The sequence below is a fragment of the Hesperophylax consimilis genome, chromosome 19, assembly GCF_061612785.1.
Source record: "Hesperophylax consimilis isolate HC1 chromosome 19, BYU_Hcon_1.0, whole genome shotgun sequence".
Lineage (NCBI taxonomy): Eukaryota > Metazoa > Arthropoda > Insecta > Trichoptera > Limnephilidae > Hesperophylax > Hesperophylax consimilis.
Window position 1 is genome coordinate 6,440,109 of NC_142854.1, and position 18,874 is coordinate 6,458,982.

The window sequence follows — 18,874 nt, forward strand, 5'->3', positions numbered from 1 at the left end:
GTCGGTAGATAATAAACTTAATTTCAATATAAAAAATGCGTTGTTATGACTTATAGTCGTTCACAAAATCCGCTATTCTGCCAGTATAGAATGAATGGTGAAGTACTAACACGCGTAAACATCATCGAGGACCTTGGGGTGATCTTTGATCCCAAGCTGACATTTTCAAACCACATAGTCCAGCTTACCTCGGCTTGCTCCAAAACTCTCGGTTTTGTAATTAGAACTTGCAAACAATTCAATAACATAGAAGCAATGACCGCCATGTTCAACGGAGCGGTCAGAAGCAAGCTAGAGTACGCCAGTACTGTCTGGATACCTTATCAACTTAAATACATAAATATGATTGAAAAAATTTTAAAAAAATTCCTAAGGTATGTTTACATGCGATCATACGTAATATATCAGAAATTCATGCATCACGTGGAAGGAGACAAATTACCAAAGCCTGGAGACCAGGCGTAATGCCGGACTCATGGTATTTGAATTAAAGTTACTAAAAAACCTTATCGATTGTCCATATCTCCTGTCATGCTGTGGCTTATTTGTTCCTGGTAAATACTGTCGAAATCGTAGCCACGACCTATTCTGTATACCGCAGGGTCGGACAGATGTCATTGCCCAACATAGCATGACAAGAGGTATGACCTTGCTAAATGCCCTACCAGCGGATATAGATGTGTTTAATATCACTATACCATGTTTTAAAAAATATATGTACATGTATTGTTAGTTTTAATAAAATTGTACCATAATTGGACTTACCTGTATGTCGTACAAAAAAAAAAAAAAAAATGACTATCTGCTATATTTCAGCAAAACAATTTTTTCTATTACCGGCCATGTGGAGTACTTACCGGCTACGTGTAGTACTGTGAAGGCGAACACGTGTGATCCTGCGCTCAGGGTGCCATTGAGAAGAAGAAAACAAAAGTGGACAGTGTTCTTTCTACAAAGAAACTGCTTCCCCTGTAAAATTTGGTAAAACTCACATAGCCGGTGTTGCAAGCGTAACGTCGATGTGTGAATTTAATTCAGCTATCAAACAAAGCTTGAGCTGGGATCCTACCTACTCTATTTCATAGAACAAACTGTTTGAAAATGGAAAGGAATTGTTGGCGATAACACTATTGCTCTGTTTTCTTTACAGGGTATCCGGGGGCAAGGTATTCCATGGGTCACTCATGTTAGGGACATCTATTCAGTTTCTGGTATCCTTCCAATTACAATCCTTCCTAAATATGAAATCACAAGCACTATCCTACAAATTACCCAAAAATCAACTCACACCAACATCAAGCCACTTTACAATCAAGACATCCACAACCACAATACTCGAAATAACAATAAAATCCGCATTCCTCAAACACACACTACAAAATATGGGTTAAAATCACTGAACTATATTGCCTATACACTATATAATTCGCTTCCAGATATGTACAAACACATCCACCATAATAAAAAATTGGAAAGCAATGCTTTAGCCTTTTGAATGCCAGTAGGTAGAAGTGTAGATGTGCACAGCAGGCCGTGAATTTTTAATCGAAATAAATCATTTTTAAATCTTATTTTTATAAATTAACAACATTACACCTTGAAAGGATATTTAAATGACTTACCAAATTTATTCAATATTCAAGAAAAAAAAAAAAAAAAAAAAAAAACGGGACATTATGTATGATACAGAGGCTCAAAGAAGAGCGAGTAAACTCGCTATTTTTCTATGGCTGGCCTGCTGGGCACGGCCAAGAATGCGAGTAAACTCGCTCTTGGCACAGAAGCGGTTAAAAGAATATTTTTTAACTACATTTAAAAATGAAAATAATGTAACTGTGTTGTCATTCAGCTGTGTTCAGTTCAGTTCGCCCAGCCGAACCGGGCAGTTGATATACCTACCTTCGTCCACCGGTTTGTTTACTTTTGAAACGAAACGGTGTTAATCTTAGTGATAATCACATTTAATCGCATTTCTGGCGGTTATTTACTGTATTTCTATTCTTCAGCAATAAAATAGTACATAATAAGTGTTAAAAATAGTTTTTTTTAGTTAATTTTCGGGACGGATTACCGAAAATTGTAGTGACGTTTAAATGTGTTTTGAGTTAATCTGAATTGTATAAACACGGCAAAAACTATTGTCAGTACTGTGTTAATCTTCAATTACATAATTAAATTCGGATTTTGTGAAATTCTGGTGAGTTTGCAGATTTTGTAAATAACATCTGTATTTGCATTCTACCCACAGCGGTAAGTTCCAGCATTTTGTCTGGATTTTTTATTTTTGTTAATTTTTAGGTTGATTTCTTTTTAATTTATTTTTATTATATGTAATATGTCCTCCGTGGACTCCTCCGACGAGGAGGAAGTTGCCCTCCATGAGCTTTCAAAGGAGGAAGTTATTAAAATAGCGCAGGCAAGAGGGAAGGAGATATCCTCACAAAGGAGACGACCTTCTCCCAGATCCTATGTGCTCATGGAGAGTATTCAAGCCCACAAGGAGCCTGGTAGTCCTAGAAGGCCCACTTCACCGTTTACCAGTATCCATGGCAGCTTACTCCGTGAAGAGGGAGCAGCATCAATTTTGGCCGCCCCGAAGGATGTAGCGAACGCTCCTTCTGGAAATATTTCCACTGGTACTGGTGACGTGGCCAAAAACCCGTCGCCTAACCCAGCAAAAAAGAAGCGTGGCAGAATTGAGGAACAGTTAATTTCAGGTGATAACTACGATATGTCAGTCGAGGAGGATTATCTCGCCCCATTTTGGAGCCCTCTTTCGACGATCTCTGCAAAGGTGAATGAGATGAAAAATAAAATGAAAAAGGAGGACCGCTCAGTTATAGAGGTAAGTATAGATCTAATTCGTAATGAGCTCGCGAACCTGGCAAATACCTGTGCCGCCGCCAACGCGAGAGCTGGCGCCTTTGCCGAGGTTATTAAATCACAGAAGGGATTATCGGAAAAAATAGATTTACTCATTAAACGTCCGTCCCATGTGCCACCAGTTATTGAAAAAGTGGTAGGTAAAAAAACATATGCGGGTGCAGCTTCCGGAGCGCTTCCCAGTGGTTCCATCTTATTCGAGGGACAGGAGCGTGAGCTGCCTTCTCTGAGGCCCACTATTCTATTCTACCCCACTGCCCCTGAAGGCAAAACATCTGAGGAGACCCAGAATGTACTTACATCGGTTCTGGATCCCAAAACCGACGGTTTTAAAGTGGTTAGGACACGTAAGATCAAGGGTGGAGGCGTTCTTCTGCAAACTGATAGCCCGGGGGGTGTCAAAAACATTCAGAAGGCGGCGGAAAAATTAACCCTCAAAGGTTTGAAAATGGTTAACCCACAGGGACGACTACCCAAGATAGTCATTTATGACGTCCCCAGAGGAGACGCAGCTGCTGACACTGCTCTTTTCAAGGAAATTTTTGATAATAACGTCGCAGAAAAATCAACTCTCTCCAGGGAAGACCATTTAAGGACAATGCGGAGGGTATCCCTCTTTGGGAAACGTGAAGGCGGGACTATGAATATGATTGTCACGTGTCATCCGGATTGCCGGAAGGTACTAATAGATAGCGGTCTTTGCTACCTTGGGTGGAATGCCTGTCGGGTTCGTGACTACCTGGGAGCTACCCGTTGCTTCAAATGCCACATGTACGGCCATGTAAGCAAATCTTGTACTCAGGAGTTCATTTCTTGCCGCCACTGCGCCGCAGCCGGTCATGATTTCGAGGAGTGCCCCAAGAAGGCACAGGCCGCTATCTGCGCAACTTGTACCAAGTTTCAGAAACCAGCCGATCATTGTACTGGTGACCGAGCCTGCCCCGCAAACAGAGCTGCGATCGAGGCTCAAGTTCGCATGACCGATTATGGCCGCCGCTAATCCCCTCTCCATAGGCCAGATCAACCTGCAGCGGTCTCGGATAGCCACCCTTGAGGCCCAGCGGGTCATGACCGACCTTGGGATCGACATTCTGCTCATTCAGGAACAATACGTTTGGCAAGGGAAAACACCTGGTATCATTAGTCCAGGGGCGGTACTTGAAGTAGGCAGCTCTCCCGGGGCGGGTGTTCTGGTCAATACTTCGTTGATTAGCCCCCTCCTTCTCGAGGGACTGTCGAACGAATACCAAACCTGTGTTTCCTTTAAATTTGGCGATACTGAGATCATCGTGATATCAGTATATTTTAAATATGGTAATTTAGTTGAACCGCATATTTTGAGCCTCACGCGTGCCTTGCATAAATTAAAAGGCCGAAACATAATTATTGGAGGTGACTTCAATGCGCGCTCGCCTCTCTGGTTTGACTTTAACGGAAATCGAACGGAAAGATCCTATGCCGTCGAAGATCTTATCTCAGCGCAAGGTCTGTTCATCCTCAATGAACCAGGTACGTTTTCAACATTTTCAGGAACCGGTGGCGAAAGCAACATTGATCTCACTCTTTGCTCTGGATCTGTTGCGTCAAAAATATCAAAGTGGACGGTTCATGAGTGTGCGATAGTTTCTGATCATAGATTGATAACTTTTTCAGTGGGAATTACAAAGACAGAAGCTCCACAATCATCTTGGAACTTCAGAACCACTAGGGCGAATTGGGATAGCTTTGGGGATGCGCTGCGTCAATCTTTAAGGGGTTTTCATGACGTAGCCGCTAGGGAACCGGACAACTTGGGGAATTTCTTCAACGCGGCGGTGGTATCAGCCGCTGAAACTTCTTTGGGCAGATCAAACCCAAAGAAGTTAATTAGGACGCCGTGGTGGACACAAGAGCTGACTTTGCTGAAAGGGGCCTACAAAAGAGCCTATAGGGGCCTGGTAGTGGTTAGGCGGAGTATATGCTCGCCTGAAGAAGCGGCTGCACTTCAGGCCCGTTTTAGGGCTTCCCGTGGCGCCTATCGTTCGGCCGTCCTCTCAGCAAAACGAGCTGCATGGCATAGTTGGGTAGATGAAGTGGGTAACGCCAACCCGTGGGAAATCCACAGCGCTCTTGAAAACTCGGGAAAAGGATCAGAACGATATTTATCGAGCGTTGTGCTCGGTAATAGCGAAGGGAACGCAGAGAGTGTTGACATAGTCTCCACTCTTGAGACACTTCTGGGCAAGTTAGTTCCTCTAGACTCAGTTAATGGGGAAAGTGTTCACCATCAACAGGTAAGAAACCTGTCACGGCTTCCACCTAGAGACCTCGCCCAGGGGGACGGCGTACCACCATTAAGTCGAGCAGAGGTTGAAATCATAATTAAGGGTTTGGGTCCGAAGAAGGCACCGGGATTTGACAGATTGAACGGCATAATAGCGAAGAATGTTTGGATCCACGCTAAAGAGGAGCTTTATCAAGTGTTGGAAACGTGCTTGCGTAGAGGAGTATTCCCTACAGAATGGAAGAAAGGCGTGCTCCGGATTATACCAAAGGGGAACAACAAGCCGAGAACAGATATCGGAGCCTACAGACCCATCACTTTACTTCCAATCTTAGGTAAAATACTGGAAAAAATCATCAAACATAGGCTCCGTCTCACCCTGTCTCCACCCTGCGGCCGCCAATTTGGGTTCATCCCCGGTAAGTCCACTGAGCACGCCATTAAGTATGCGCTTGAATGGGTGAGGGTTTGTACCAAGAAGTATGTAATTGGAATATTTTTGGACATCTCGGGTGCCTTCGATCATGCGTGGTGGCCGATGATTTTAACTAAGTTGAAAAGTCGTAATTGCCCGCCTTTACTGTTCAATATTATTAGTGATTATTTACGTAACAGAAAGGTTATTGTGATGTATGGTGATTTCTTCATCATACGTGACGTTAACATGGGCTGTCCACAAGGGTCAGTCCTCGGGCCTGACCTGTGGAACATCCTTTTTGACGACTCCTCTAGGTTACCCTTGCCTGAAGGATGCATATCGGTCGACTACGCAGATGATAAGTTTCTTTTGGTCTCAGGGGACAGCAGAAAGGAAGTGGAGTGTAAAGCAGAAGAGGGTCTGCGTGAAATTCTTGAATGGGGTAAGAGAAACAGGCTGAACTTCGCTCCCCATAAGACCGTGGGACTCTTGATGAAGGGTATGCTCAGTCGTGCCAGAAACCCTACCATCAGAATGGGAGGCTCCACTATTCGTTTCGTTGAAAGCACCAGGTATTTAGGCGTCACTTTAGATAGATCTTCTTCGTTCCTAGCGCACGTCAAGAGCGTTTCTAGCAGGGCCCAGGCCCTATTCTTGAAATTGAGAAGGCTCTCAACGGCTGAGTGGGGATTGCGGACTCCGGCACTTCGCCTCATATATAGGGGTGTTTACGTGACGCATGTCTCGTATGCAGCTTCTGTGTGGGAGCACCGGCTGGATAATGCATTGATCCACTTGGCCCTCAAGCGGGGCCAACGGACTCCCCTGTTGGCTCTTTCGGGCGCATATAGGACTGTGGCTAATGATGCATTACCGGTTCTGGCTGGTACACTGCCGATTGACTTGGAAATAAGGGAAGTTTTGACAAAAAAGGCATTGACAAGAGGTAAGGCCGCTGTCCACCTGGGAGTCGAACTGACACCCGGTGGAGCGGTGTCCCTTCCTGACTTATTGAAAGCCATGCGAGATAGAACGCTGAGTGTATGGCAAGAGCGATGGGATAGGTCGACGAAGGGTAGATGGACTTTCTCTTTCTTCCCTTCAGTTAAAAGCAGAATGGAAGGGGCGCACATAAAACTGGATCACTATATGACGCAATTGGTGTCCGGTCATGGGGAGCTCAGGGGGCGGCTACATAGTCTCGCCTTGTCTCCTCATCCGAACTGTTCATGTGGTGACACTAACCAGACAGCCGAGCACATTCTGTGGCACTGCGAGTTGATGAAGGATGCCCGAGAGGAAATGTTGGATGGCTTGAGAGGGACTACAAGACCGGCATGGAATGCCGATCTCTTGTTGAACAGAGAAAATTTTGAATGCTTCAAAAAGTTTGTAAAGTCCTGGGTAGAGAGATGGCCTGTGAGTTGCTGATTTAGATTAAAATCATCTTTGTTTCAGGTGCCAAGCGTATTGTTCCTGTCACTCCACGGTTACTCCTCTTATAACAAATTTAATATTGTTTATGCGCGATTGCTTTATGTTTTATTTTTATTTTTATATACTCATTGGTTTTACTTTCTTTGTCTTATGGCATGATCGCAATGCATTTATTATTTTATTTGTTTGTTTTATTATTTCTTATTCATTTATTGTGTATACTGGCTTTTTACACCGTTTTTGCCAATTCTTTACAATGTTTTTTTTTAATGCACATTCTTCCTTTTACTTTTGAATTTGGGCCTTATTTATTTATTAGGAACGTTGATAATGATAATACTGTTTCTTTTTGTGTTTTAGCTCTTTATTACTATGTTAATCTTTTTTTTCCCTTCTTTTTTTTTTCTATTATGAACGGTCAATTTGTTGTTGATCACAACTTATTTTCTACGTTTGTTATTTGCCTTTTTATTTGTTACTAACAAATTGGTTTATGAATAGGTTGTCGAACTGAACTCTATCGTACTGTATTGTTCATTTCCCCACCACGGGGGCGGATAGACCCTGTTCCTGCATCCAGTAAGGTGACATTAATCCGGGGCGGCTGTCCCACGAACCACGGGTGCCTCCCCCGGCATCATGAGCGGGCCTGGGGAATGTTTGCGCGAGCCCGGTCCCCTTCCGTCCTGCCTCCGGTGACCTGAGGCTCACTTCATTCCCTAGGGTCTTTGGGAGTATCTCCCCCCCCCTCCCCCCATTTACATTTCTTCGAGGGTACTCTCGGAAAACTGGCTAAGGGACGCGGGTGCTTGGGATCGTTGTGGCCAGGCCGCTTGCCACGCTCATTCTTGCCGGGACCGCCCCGTGATAGTGGGGTAAACTGCCCTCGATACGCGGCTTGTATATTTTTATGTTTCAATCATACTTCCACTTATAAAATTTGTGCTCCTTATTTATTATTTAATTTTAGATGCCAAACCACCAGGCGAACACATTTCATATGTGTTCTTATTTTGTGTTACTATTAATGTAAGTATGCATACATTATTTCGTACTAACAATCATGCATGCAGGGACATTGGAGGGTCTAGATTCATTTTAAAATAAATGTAGCTTCTTTTTACAAAATTAGAGTCCTGACGTGTGCGGCTAAGGAGGTTAAACAATCAGTTTCCTCACACAGCCGTCGGGAAAGGGTGGGTCCCCTCCAATGTGTTGTCATTTCTTGTTGAATCTTATCCATGTTTTTCTTTTCTTTCTGTACTTGTTTTCTATTGTTGTTTGTTCTACTTAAGGTGTCATTATTTTAATTTTTATGATGTGTTGAATGTGAAACTTATATTTGATATCAAAATACCGTTGTAAAATTGTACCTACTACCTCCTACATATGAATTGTAAGTTCCTCCTGCCCTAAAATGAGTTCTGTAACTCATCGGGATTGCTCTAGCAAGAAATAAACACAATAAAAAAAAGGTGCACAACAAATGGAATTTCGTAAAAAGTTATTTTTCTTTTTTACTTTTACCATCATGTAAAATCACCTCCCGAAGTTAGTGCCCCTTTCCCCCGGTCACCTTGTATAGAATAGAACAAGTTAAGTGAAGTTGATTCAGTATTGGGTTTTAGTTTCTTTTGGGTGTTCTATGGCCTGTTCTATTTTATAGATGTGGTGGGAACGCGCATTAGACAAATCCAATACATAATAATGGAACTTACTTAACCCATCTAACTGATTTGTTCGCTTTCGGGAACAACTCATATAGGTCTCACAGAAATCGTTGTCTCCCTTACTGTCATGGTGAGGAATATGATCTAAACGGTGTTAGAAAGAGAAAACACCAGGCTTTATAGGTATTCAAATCTGAAAGGTTAAAAAAAAATTTAATGTACACTCGGAATAAGAAAATTGTTAATTTTTTATTTATTATTTTTACATGAAATGACAAAAAAGTGAGGTGGCAGAAGTAACATTTATTTGTCTAATAAAATGTGTGGGTTTTAATTTTTTTCGTTTTCAGTCATTTTAGTTAGAAAGAACGTAAGGAGCCATTTTTTCAAAAAATCAATGTTTCCAAAAGTATTGCGAAGGTTGAAGATGTGTTCAGTGTTGAAATTAAACTATGTAATATTTTAAAATAGATTTATTCTGTTGCCGGGATAAAACAGCTTTGAATAAATTTGAACAATATTTATATACCACACAAGTAATCAATCACAACAGATACATAGAGGATTATTTAAATAATAATATTACTTAAGTAACCGCGGCGCGAAATGATTAAGTTGTTTTGATTAGCGCATTAAAAATATGTAAGTAGTAGACTGCGTAGTACCTTCCCGCTGTCGTTTATATAAGGTGTGAATGCATCGAGAATAATCCAGCGAGTAGGTAGATGGGCAGTATCTATGATGTTTCGCTAGTAAATTTTAATGCGATTCAAGTTGCACCTAAGAACGTTCCCGAACATTCTAGTTACTATCGCTACAATATGTTGCCGCCCGTTATGCCGAAGATTCTAGCGGTCGCCCAGTGCCTGTAGGAATAGAGTGGTAGTTTCTAGTAGTAGTGTATCAAAATATAACTAGCCGTTGGAAACAATAGTTATATTGTTTCAACGTCCTAGACTGTTCATAATAATTAGAGCCAATAGTTGAAATATAATACCTACGAAAATTTTTCAACGATTCAACTGTCTAATAAATAAAAAGGTTAAGAGTTTGCACTTCGTGAACAACATTACTCGATATTTCAAATGGTCTTTTGGTTATGTAACTCCTGCTATACGTTTTTCTTTTATTTTTCCATCCAATACGGCCGATACGCAACGCCAAGGGGCAATCAAATTTATCAACGACAAGCAAAAAATAACCTATTGATAATTATCAACATCGGCCGCCTAGCTACGTTTTGTACCTATTGTTTTCAACAGTGTTGGCTTGTCAAATCAAAAGGGTCAAGAGATCACACTTCGTGAACGATATTATGCCTAATTTAAAATGGTCTTTTGGTGATGTACCCACATACTACACGTTTTTTGGATTTTCCAATCTGACACACGGCTGATTCGTAGCGCCAAGCAACAAGCGAATTTATCAGTGACAAGCAAAATATATCTTCAATGTCTTCAATATTTCAGCAGGGTAATGTTTTCAACACCGAAACCAACGTCTTTCAACATTCAACTTTATTATAGGATTATTATTACGTGTGTGGGGCATAGAGATAATATTACATCAATGATCCGGGGAACCACCCGTTAATAGGGATTCCATTTTTGTTAGTATCGTGTCGATCTCCTATACGTTTAGTTTGATTGTACTGGCTTGTCGCGCGTCTATTAGCATCGAAATTCGAAATACTTGGATATTTTATAACGTTTAATGCTTTATGATAATTTGAATATGTGTAGATATTACTAAATTATCTAAAAAAATATAATAACATATGTGATGAATGAGGTTTCATCGAGTATGGAGAATTTAGCACTAAAAACAGACCTGAGTTAATAAATCACTAGAAATAATCAATTATAGTTGCGTCAACATCGGCATTTTCAACAGTTGAAAATCGCCAACGATAACGACGTTGGCGTTGGATGGAATTATCGTCAACGCCCAGTACTAGTTTCTAGTGCGGTCCGGCTTGACCTCTAGGCAACGGCCGAAGTGTCCAGTAGATAGCACCATAGCGCTTGGTACTGTGCACTAAGTACCACCCGACACCGTCCAACTCGAGAAGTGGCGCACCACTACATATATGTTAATTTATAATAATAAAATTTGAAAGCATATTTCATAACCTTTCAAAAACAGTTTTTAGTTTATTTGGATTTTATAGCAAAGTGGAAATAATCTGACTATATGACAGAATATGCAAGAGGCCTGAGGGATTTAGCAAGATATTAGGTAACCGTTGAATTTGAAGCATCTCTCCAAACTCAGAAGGTTCGTTAAACAGTTGAAATAACACTAAAGGGTTGCACAATTTTTTTTTTTTTTTTTTTTTCCTTTATTTTTTCCCAATTTATATATTTGACATTACAAGTTTTATAATAATAGGAAAGGGAACCCACTAAGGCGCATCCTGTGCGTGGGTAATATAAGTTATACATTAGATTTTTGTACCTAAAAATAAACAGTAAGCATAATAAAGAAAAACGGTAGAAATAAAACAACTTTTTTTTTTTTGTTATTTATTTAACGTAAAATAAACAAATAATATTATTTCAATAGCACAACTTAAATAATCGATTTAAAGTTTAATGTAAGCATGCAAACATAATATTAATTTTCTTTTTTTTTAACTTTTTTTTTTTTTTAAATATTATTGATTGTTTACGACTTGAATTTTTCAATAATATTTCTCTAGTTTTATTTTTAAAAAAAAACATGTGAGATTTCAATTAATAACAGGTTATTTAAAGTATTTCTTCTTAATAATTGTGCTCTTAACATAAAAGAGTAAATAAAAAAGCTACTGAAAATCTTAAACATTAGAACTGTAGAGGATGCACCACTACAATAAAAAACTATGAACATAATCAAAGATGGCCACACTTTATTTTTTAAAACACTCTTAATTTGACATTTCTAATCCAATCAAAAGGCTGCCATTGAATATTAAAGAAAAAGCCTTCCAAGTGATGAATTTAAAGTTTTGAAAACAATTTTGTGCAATTTTAGCTGGCAGCAATCACATAATTAAGTTAATTGAAAATGGCTGCCATGTTATCAGGTTTTGTGGCCATTTAAAACATCAACTACAGTTCTACCAAATAGCTTATTATAATAATAATAAAAAAAAATGACAACAAAATTTCGACCTTTACAGTCAATTAAATAGAATCACTTTGAATCTGATTATTCAAATGGCATCACATGATAAGGACATTAGTTCATTGACTTATCTTACTTTTTTGGACAAGATGCAAAACTGTCAAATCAAACAAAATTATTGGTTCTTTTTTTGTATCGCTGATTTTTGGAAAAATCGCCCGTTTTAATCATTTTCATACAACGATTTACTAATTCTATATATTCAGTACCAGCGTTGTTGATATGAATATTTTTTTACATGATATTTTTCACTGTAACAATATTGGAAGATATTAATAATAATTTCTTTATTCCGGAATGTGGGGAGATTATTGCAATCCCTCATATCCCATAGAGAGAGTAAATACAGGGTTTTCCAATAAGAGGTGTTATTTTGAATAGCCCACTATTTCGGTAGATGTTACTCAAGCTGTTATTTTTTGACATTTGACAAGTAGAAACTACGCCATTAATAAAAATGGAACGATACATGCTTCAACAATGCATTGAAATTATTAAAATTCACTTGAGTTAATCAAATTCAAATCATCTTGAGTGATGAGGCCCATTTACACCTCGGTGGCTTCGTCAACAAGCAAAATTGTCGCATCTGGGGCTCAGAAAACCCAAGAGTTATTGTTGAAAAGCCTCTCTATCCTCAACGTGTGACTGTTTGGTGCGGTTTATGGTCCGGCGGAGTCATTGGACCTTACTTTTTCGGAAATGAGGCTGGAGCAACAGTTACGGTGAATGGATCGCTATCGAGAAATGATTAATGATTTTTTATGGCCGCAATTGGATGGTATTGATCTGGACAACGTTTACTTTCAACAAGACGGCGCTACGTGCCACACAAGCAACGAAACCATTCATCTTTTACGATTGAATATCAAAATAACACCTCTTATTGGAAAACCCTGTACATAATATATATTATATAGAAGTAATAACATGAATTTAATAGAATTAAAAATAATAATATAAGTAAATGTAAATATTAATATGTAATGTCTTCTTCGCTAGAGTTACTTGACATATCATACATGTCCAGAACTATACCAGCATTTTCAATGAAATTTATATTTACGTAAAACCCTGAAATCTCTAGGTACCGTGTCGCCGACACATTTTAAATTCTTTAAATCAAAATAACTCTATCAAATGATACGCCATATGTATTAATAAAGAGAATTACATGCTGATTTAATAACGGATCCTGAAACACGTCTAAAAATAAACATTTACCCGGAGCCACCAGATGACGAAATGATCACCGCCAAGGAATTGCCTCAGTATTTACGTTGTCCCCCCTCCACTGTTCGCCGGATGGAATTAGAAAATGGCCGACACCTACAGCCAATCACAGCAAAGTATAGCATACATAGCAATAATTACGAGTTCTAAATAACCATTTGTGATAACGTCGGACTAAATTACTGGGAAATTGTTCGTAATTATGACCGGGAAATTAATATCAACATCAAAAAATGACTATACGCAAAAATAATAACCTGAAAACTTCACCTAACTGTATTTTTGCACTTTGAAAAAATGTTCAAACAAAAAAGGTCAAGCATCAAAGCCAATATGTAAAACTGTATATTTTATTGTAAAATAAATAAACGAGACTCGACGAGGGTGATGGTTTAGGTGAGTTGAACTGACCTAGTTAGAGATATTGCCCCATAACGTTGCATTCCTCTCGGCAGGCCAACAGCCGAGAGGAAAAATACCTAACTAATTCATTAACCCGACTCGAGTTTGTCATATAAATAGAGAGCCAGATTCGATGGCAAGTCAGTTCAACAACTACCTCTGAAAGAGAAACAACTCTGCTGAAAAACCAAGTCTCCAAGTAACCTATTCAAGTGTTTTATTAAGTAGTAAATTCAGTTCTTTTCCCAGTTTGAAAACAGTTTTGCCTAGTAATAGATTCATGTGTCATGACAGATTTAGAAACCAATTCTTCTCTGTACTTTGGCGTAGCCTCACTCCAATTTTCGCCACTCCCCAAGGCTGATTTTGTGACAAGTTGTGTCCAGCCCCTATTTTCTACAGTATCTGTGCAGACATATAATTGTCTCGTACACTTGACATCGTATTGATTCCACGGCTGCTACTTGCGATTGGGTCAGTCACGTTGCTTGTAAATATCTTTAAGATTACGATAGAAAATCAAAGTTATGAACATTATAGAATATAGAATATAGCTGTGAATGAATAACGGCCATATAAAAAAGGAAGTTAATTTGTAACCCGAGAAACTACTTTGTAATCTGCAATACTTAACAAATTGCACATCTTGTCCTTTTTATAAACATATTGTAAAATAAAACAAAAATTACGACTGATGCAACGATTTTTCATTTTCGGTTACTTACTATTGTTGAATCTACATATTTTATTAAATGAAAAAACATATATATAAATAATTCTCATCTTTTAAACATACAGATTCTCAAACTTATCTATGCAAATAATATTATATTGTAAATGTATGTTTTAAAGATGAAAATTTAGAAGTTGAGCAGGTAAAAGTACTTTAATTTGATAATTGTACGGCGATTGAAAAAAACTTTTATGAATCAAAAGCGTTACATCACAAATTTTAACCTAAAATTATAATTTAATTTATAATTACATTATAATTTTTTTTTCATCATAAAAATGTTTGCTTCGTTATAAATATATATCATTCAGTATGAATATAAATTTATTTTCTTTAATTATTTAAAATGCAATGGTTCCATAGACACCCAAATCAATAGACTTGCCCTGGCATGAAATCCGGATATCATTTCGACGAACTAGAGGCAAAGTACGTGAACATATTTTGGGAACCAGGAGGGTTCGAGAAAGCTTGGAACAATCTACGACATCAGCCATATGTTGACCGCCGAAGAGTGCACATTGAAATAATCAGACCCTGCGCAGAAAAGTAAAGCTCGCTAAAGTAAGGAAACGGTCGGTAAAGACAGCGCAGTCCATTATGGGGCTTTTCTGCGCAGGATCTGAATGTTCGTTTTTAACCGAACCGCGTACAAATCGGGTTGCATAGTGATGCAAAAATAAGTAAGCTGAGTAAATACATTTGTATAAGTGTCTTAACTAAATAGTACAAAATATTCAATTTTGGGAACAAGCCCAAACTTTCGTTTACCCGATTTGGATTTTGCAGTAAATTTTTTTACGCAGCCAGCAATTTGCAATTTGTAATTCGTAAGCAGATTTTGTTTTTGCGGACTAAGTGCTGATACTGCAATGCGAGTTGCTTGTGTTCTGTCAGATTCATTTATTGACAAATTACAGTTACGCCCCCTCTGCGCAATTTGGATTGTTGCCCTTTCCCTGATGGGCTAATCTATTAATTTGGATGTACATGAATAGTTAGAGATTCACAATGCAGACCTTTTAGGTTGGAGTTTAAATCCCACAGGGGACTCCGACTTACTCTTTTCAGAATAAATTCATTATGATATTTATTCATATATCGCTAGGGCTTATAAATAACTATATACCTTTATCTTAATGTATGAATACACAATATAAATTAGACCCAATTATAATGCATAACATCTTTAATCCTGAGTTATTAATTTATCATAATAAATTCTTGTTCTTTTATAAATGTAACGAGCTGCCTTCTAATAGATCAAGAAAAAATAAAGGTGCACTAAGTGCATATCTTCAAAGAAATAAGCATATAGAGTGCGAATTCTCTGGTTGCAGCTCACTGTGTTGCACCAAAACAGTGACAATCTTCCGAGACTCAATTCTCTGGTTGCAGCTCACTGCAGTTGCACCAAAACAGTGAAAATCTTCTGAGACTCAATTCTCTGGTTGCAGCTCACTGCAGTTGCACCAAAACAGTGAAAATCTTCTGAGACTCAATTCTCTGGTTGCAGCTCACTGCAGTTGCACCAAAACAGTGAAAATCTTCTGAGACTCAATTCTCTGGTTGCAGCTCACTGCAGTTGCACCAAAACAGTGAAAATCTTCTGAGACTCAATTCTCTGGTTGCAGCTCACTGCAGTTGCACCAAAACAGTGAAAATCTTCTGAGACTCAATTCTCTGGTTGCAGCTCACTGCAGTTGCACCAAAACAGTGAAAATCTTCTGAGACTCAATTCTCTGGTTGCAGCTCACTGCAGTTGCACCAAAACAGTGAAAATCTTCTGAGACTCAATTCTCTGGTTGCAGCTCACTGCAGTTGCACCAAAACAGTGACAATCTTCCGAGACTCAATTCTCTGGTTGCAGCTCACTGCAGTTGCACCAAAACAGTGACAATCTTCCGAGACTCAATTCTCTGATTGCAGCTCACTGCAGTTGCACCAAAACAGTTAGAATCTTCCGACTCAATTCTCTGGTTGCAGCTCACTGCAGTTGCACCAAAACAGTGACAATCTTCCGAGACTCAATTCTCTGGTTGCAGCTCACTGCAGTTGCACCAAAACAGTTAGAATCTTCCGACTCAATTCTCTGGTTGCAGCTCACTGCAGTTGCACCAAAACAGTGACAATCTTCCGAGACTCAGTTCTTACCGTTAAATAATTTATTTACTAAATAATATTTATTATGTATGTTCAGTATTAGGTTGGGATGTTACGCAGAAATTCAAATGTAACATTGTCATCAAATGAACAATTCCATTAAACTCCGATTCTAGTTCCGTTTCAGATATTAAACAAATTGTGATGGGCAGAACAGAACAACTGTCATGTTATTATGCTTGTCAGCTATTAAACAAATTGTGATGGGCAGAACAGAACAACTGTCATATTATTATGCTTGTCAGCTATTAAACAAATTGTGATGGGCAGAACAGAACAACTGTCATATTATTATGCTTGTCAGCTATTAAACAAATTGTGATGGGCAGAACAGAACAACTGTCATATTATTATGCTTGTCAGCTATTAAACAAATTGTGATGGGCAGAACAGAACAACTGTCATATTATTATGCTTGTCAGCTATTAAACAAATTGTGATGGGCAGAACAGAACAACTGTCATGTTATTATGCTTGTCAGCTATTAAACAAACTGTGATGGGCAGAACAGAACAACTGTCATGTTATAATGCTTGTCAGCTGATCACAATTCGAAAGAAAGCTAAAATGGACCTAGAAACACTGTTTAACGTGGACCTTTCATATGTCATTAAAAACGACGCTGGTTGGTTATTTGATTTCGATGACAGTGTTACATTTGAATTTGTGTAAAAGATCAATTTAATGTCATTTCTTTACGAATGACTCAGTTCGGCACTTCTTCAGGGTCTATTGAATTAAATTATGCATTATTTTTTATCACATTCTAATACCTATGATATTGGCTGTGCAAAGGCAGAAAGAATAAACCTGCAAAATCCTTGAAGAAGAACTTTAAATTTCAAAACAAATTTAATATTTTAAATTCATCCTGTTTGAATTTCAGCAATTGATGGCGCACTTGGCTTTTCAACCATTTCAAGCATTGCTTCCGAGTGCTAAATGTGTTTATTCCTATACCCAAACTTTGGTTGGTCGTTCTTTACTTTCGAAAAAACTGAATTTCACAAGTAAATGTAAAATGTTCAGATAAGAGAAAGGGAATAACCTACTACATAGTTTAAGGACAGGTGGTTTCAGAGAATTTGAACAATTCTTCAAATTTCAAAGTTAAATTTCAAGTTCTGTGAAAGTTCTTTTCAAGTTCTGTTGTTGTTTCAGTTCTGTCAAGCAACTGGCCTACAATGATATAACAGAAATTGAATATGACTTTTTTTTCACAAAGTTGATTTTCACAATCTGTGAAGGTTCTATTCAAGTTCTGTTTTCATATCATTATTGGGCAGTTTTTCACAAAACAGAACTTGAATAGAGCCTTCACAGAACATTAAATTCAACTTAGAAATTTGATAATAACTGGCCTGTAATGATATATTAACATAACTCGAATAGGACCTTCACAGAACCCGTAAATTAACGTTGAAATTTGATGAATTGTCAAATTCTATGAAAAAACCCATCCTTAGTGTGTTTTCTTAAATATTTCACAAAATATAATGAAAACTTTTATTATCAACTCAATTGTAATAATTGTTTAATTATATATATTTTATTATTGATTTATTTCGCTCTGCCTTTTCACAGTTGATATTAATGCATGTAATTAATTATTACTGCAAGCTATCATTTTAAAAAATTATTTGAAATGTTAGATTACAACATAAATTAGTAAATCGCACAGGCTGGCATTATTTTTTGCACGCCCATAATTTTTCTTTGAATAAACCATAATTCCTTTGCCATGTTTTAAAGACTGGCGAATGAATGAACTAAAACTGAAAATTTTAATCTTGAGTTTAATGCTGCGGAATTTGGGAAACCATATTTTTTTGTGAATAAAATCCTTGGTTAATTGCAGATTTAAATAATATTGTTATCAGACTATATTTTTGGTTTAAAGAAAGGATTGTTCAGCGGATATCACATAACAAAATGAAGTGAAACCTTTTGACGAGCTCTCATTTCATTTTTTTACCTGCGTCGAGATTATACTCCAAGCAAATAGGTTTAGTTTCAAACAAACTTGTTTGTATTTGTTATTAATATGTGTATATATAATAATAATAACAATCAAACAAAATGAAAATAGATCCGTTGCAACCATTTCTTTTGTCAATTAAATAATTTAGTGGTCCAAATACAAAAAAAAACGGATATCACATAACAAAGTGAAGTAAAACCTTTATACAAGCTCTCACACTCCATTTTTTAACTGCGGCGAGATTATACTCCAAACAATAAATAGGTGTATAATAATAATAAACTGGTTGCAACCTAATCTTTTGTCAGTTAATTAATTTAGTAGTCAAAATGCAAAACACACGTATGTACTTGCTATTGGAACATGCATTAATATAACTGCACTTTTTAAAATTGGATATCTTATCCATAACATCATGTAGCTATGATAATGTATTTTTTTAAGACGATGCCATACGTAGTAATGCAAAATCACGTGTTTGTGGTTTGAAAATTTGGTCGTCTAGAAATCTTTCAGATGCTTT